The sequence below is a fragment of the Temnothorax americanus genome, unplaced genomic scaffold (assembly GCF_048541705.1).
Source record: "Temnothorax americanus isolate GAGA-0224 unplaced genomic scaffold, ASM4854170v1 Scaffold59, whole genome shotgun sequence".
Classification (NCBI taxonomy): domain Eukaryota; kingdom Metazoa; phylum Arthropoda; class Insecta; order Hymenoptera; family Formicidae; genus Temnothorax; species Temnothorax americanus.
This window is the reverse complement of record NW_027509741.1, coordinates 669171-673589: the sequence shown is the minus strand read 5'-3', so window position 1 is coordinate 673589 and position 4419 is coordinate 669171. Positions and strand designations below refer to the sequence as shown.

General features: G+C 37.3%; 1 long non-coding RNA gene across 1 annotated transcript; it reads left to right on the top strand.

The window, feature by feature from the left end:
• The first annotated feature begins 2006 nt into the window (after positions 1–2006).
• On the top strand, positions 2007–3722 carry LOC143904841 (uncharacterized). The gene is made up of 3 exons (XR_013259054.1): positions 2007–2116; positions 2234–2823; positions 2902–3722. It is a non-coding gene; the product is annotated as an uncharacterized LOC143904841 (long non-coding RNA).
• Positions 3723–4419: the final 697 nt, after the last annotated feature.

The following is a 4419-nucleotide window of genomic DNA, read 5'->3' as shown; positions in this document are numbered from 1 at the left end:
ATCGAGAAATACGCGAGATGAAAATCGGGGTCGAAACACGGATATTTCAGATAATTATTCGTAAACACACGGAGCCACGCGTCATCCCAAGCTAGCAGTAAATATTTTTATAGGCTATGTATGTTATATTTAAATTGGCCACGTCATATGTATTTTAACCGATAAATGTTACGGTCGATAATTAAATATTTGTGTCGACAATTAAATATCTTAAATATACAAATATCTGTGCACGTTCCAAAAAAATGTTTTATAAAAGACAACTTTTAGACATCTATATTCGGACAGTCTTGAAAACCATAGACATATACAGGGTATTATTTTAATCGACGTAGGCAAATATCTCGAAAAATATGGAAGATACGGAAAAATGTTTCAGACAAAAGTTGTACTTTCAAGGGGGACATAAGATGATGGCAATGATTTGATCTTGGATGGTCGTTTGAAGGTTACGTGAACGTCACCTTTAATTTCTTAAACGGGACCCCTCATATTTTAGTATATGAGTATATCATTCGAAAGGGCATAAAAAGAGAAAATTTTTGGCGTAAACCAGAGGTCGATATTAATTCGTTCGGGATTTATTTAAGGTCAAAGTTTGAAAAAGCCAAATACGAACCTTTCAGACGATATACTATAATAGACTCAGCATGCGCGTCTTGGTAGAATGATGAGAGAGGTAAAATATCGGGAAAGTTTTCCTCCCTTGTCTGCATAGGCAAACGCGCAATCGTCTATTGACAGCCATAGCGCAGACTCACAGTAGCAAGAAATATGTATAAGCGTATAAGTATATATATATATATATATATATATATATATATATATATATTATACATATATATATATATGTATAATATATCTATGGGCAACAAGAGATGTGTGATGTGTGTATGATATTACATATGTACTCAAATGTACTCATAGCTGATTGACAATAATCGGTCGTTATTGCCAAGAGTGCGTGCGCAGCAAAGAACAGACATTCTCCGATGTTTTGCCAGACTCACTTTTTTCCATACAAAAGAATAGGATATGCCGAGTTTATTATATGTTTATTGTTACAGTTAAAGACGTTTTTTAAAGACGTCATTTTTGAGAGATTATCCTGCTTTAAAATTTTGACAAAATCAAAAATTTTTCAAAAAAAATACATAGTTTAAAGTTTTAAAATCAATATGCAAAAGGTCCCACACACATACACACATACAAATAGATATTCAAAATATTCTTCGAATTTGAAGTTCAGATACCTACGTGTAAGTAAATATTATGTGAACGGATCAATTAAGCGGCAGAGAGTTCTATTGAACTGAGCTTATGCAAAAGACTAGATTAGCCTTCGACGATGTTGCGTAAGGAGGAAGGTCCATTGTATGGAGTAGGCATCAATGATTAGTAAGATGGAAAAAAAAATCATAATATAACTGATTGTGAGAAAACAAGTCAAATGTGTTTTCTCGAAACTATATGTTTTTCCAAACTGCATACATGATATCTCAGGTTGCAATTGACGGATTGTCTTGAAATTTAAAACATACATTCAGAGAAATAATAGTTTTCGTCTCACCGACGTGTAAGCGACGGGAAAAATTAACAGAGTCGACCGGGACTCGAATTCGGGATCCTTCGTTCACACGCCTAGCACTTAGGCTGCTACGCCCCACGACTGCTCCATGCACTACTACGCTAATTTCTCCGATCTTCCATCAATACCGGCCCTAAATCTCCTACAGACGATTTTATTGATAACATTTTTAGTCTAAAAATTTATATAAAAAATTATAAAAAAATTTTAAACACTTTTTTCCGTCAATTTTCCAAAAAACAAAATCAAGTTTGGTCGGATGAAAGAGAGTAAAATATAATTAATGAAAAGAGTAGATTTTTCTGTTTTATGAAAAACCAAAATAGTAGAATCATGTACACTGTCCACCCGAGCATGGAAGAACACGTTTTACACAATTTGTCATATCTCATTCAAATCTTAATATTTTTAAATAAAGTGTTACGTCCGGACGATCGTTCGGACGTCGGGGTGGGTTAATCAGTGAGGAAGAGTGAATTGAAACCTTCGCGATATTGTGTGAGTGCCTCACATGAACGAGGAGAGACGGTAAGTCTACTATATATATATATATATTTCTTCTTTAATTTTTGACTGGGTTGGTACTGACATCTCTAAGTATCAGGCGGATTTTTTGCATTAACGTCTCGATTTTCGTTATCTTAGGTAACTGTGGGTCTTGGACCATGGCACTCGATTGCTCCCGATTTGCAACGACCGGTGATTCTACGCGAGGATCAGTTTTTACTGTCGGTGGCGGAACGGTGTTTAGCACGCGCGGATCGAAATCGCAGCCGGAATAATAGGCTCGTTGTAGCCTTTTCAGTTGATGAGCACGTCCCGATCGTCTGGATCGCACCATTGATGAAAAAATGTACCTACCTTGGTAACTTGCTGACCTCCGAGTACGTTATATAAGTATATAGTGACTGGTTCAACTTCCTTCCTCCATCAATCGCATGCAAGCGTGTGTGTGTGCGTGTGTTCTTGCGAGTACGCGGGTGTGTAAGGACCCTTACGGTAACGTGCAGGCAGTCGTAATTAATATATATATATATATATTTTCGCTGATTTAGATTAATATATGTTATAGGAACAAAGAAGGAACAGAGAAATTTAGAGAACGCCCTGAGAGAGGCGCGCATCCGTTTAAGGAGCTGTCACGAACGCCCTGAGAGAGGCGCGCATTGACGGAAGGATCGGTTGAGCACGCCCTGAGGGAGGCGCGCATCAACGGGTATCCGGTAGAAATCAGTGTAAGATAAAAGAAGGATAAATCTTTATGTCTGGTAAAATGAGTATTTATTAATGCTGATGGCGTTTCGTTATTACAGAGTATCCGGCAGCACGACGCGTGAGAAGGCACCACGATCTGTACACTCTCGCGGCTATGTCCCTCGAGCTCGCAAGGCTCTCGCGGCTAAGTCCCTTCGGACGACAATGCTCTCGCGGCTAAGTCCCTTCGGACGACAACGCTCTCGCGGCTAAGTCCTTTCGGACGACAACGCTCTCGCGACTAAGTCCCTTCTCGACTCGCGGTGCTCTCGAAATCGAAAATGAAACTGAGAGAATCTGAGGGAATCTGCCTGGCCCGTCTCGTTGGGCCCGTATTTATACTACCCGGTCGGTGGCGTCCGGGGTAAAGGGAATATTGTAATCACGCGAGTACGTGAATTTATCACGTGAAACTCTCTGTACACCGTGTTATTGATCGAGAGCGTCGCGCGTCGGTCCAGACTACGAATCGATTGATCGATGACGAATTTATCTAATTATGCGAATATTATTTCCACGTTCCTTTATATTGTTGCGGTTATATTTTACACTGTTGCTTTAAATAATCTGTAATAAATTTTAAGAACAATACTAATAATACTTAACACTATTATTAACAGGCGATTTACTTAAACCTACGAATTATAATAATATCAATACTGTCATGAGTCGTAAATTATATATACATTTATTCATGTGTAACGTTGAACGGTGACAATATTAATATTATTATTCGTGCATCTACTAATTCCTATTTCTACGCAAAATACAGTATCTATACGTGCAACCTACTCTAAGCGTAATTTTACAGCAGTATCAGTGTTGCTAGCAATATGTATGTCGTGTCGTTTACATGCGGCCTTGAGATTTTTCGCGGTTCGTTACAAAAGTTTGAAATTTTGAAATTTTAGAAAGCGTAAAATATATTAATATATAAACTGTCAAACATATGAAATAAATCACATTTTTACTTTTTTCTGTAATCTAAGCCTAAAACCTTCACTTTTCAAAGTAGGATAACACCTTAAGACATGTTTTGGTGAACCCTAAAAGACTGCATCTCTTTTAAGATATCTTAAAGACGTCATTAGATTTGCGTGCTGTCTGGAATAAAAGAAACTTCAGGCTTTTTAATGTGAAAAAAGCGGAATGATGCACAATATTTATAGAAAAAGTCTATAGCATTAGAATAGGAACAATTTCTTTTTGCGAATTTTACAGATCTTTTCTCTGGATTTGGATAATTCCCGCAGGAATAAGGAAACAGAATTAGGATTAGCTTAGACACGCATCTCTGAAATCGTTTTTCTTTTCACAGATTTTGATTCTTTTCTTCGCGATAGGTACAATTATTCTCGCTTGGTTGCTTTCAAAATTTTGTTTGGCTCCTTTCAAATTGCGTTCTCCAGAGACTTTTTAAACTCACCTTTTACGGGTTCGTGCACGTGCCTTAAAAGTCAATGTAGCATGCGGGAGAAATAGTCGGGTTAAAATATTTCTTCCGCATAAATGACTAGTTTTTCGTAGTCAGTTGGACATTATACTTACCATTAGTAAATTATCTCTTGTACAGTAAT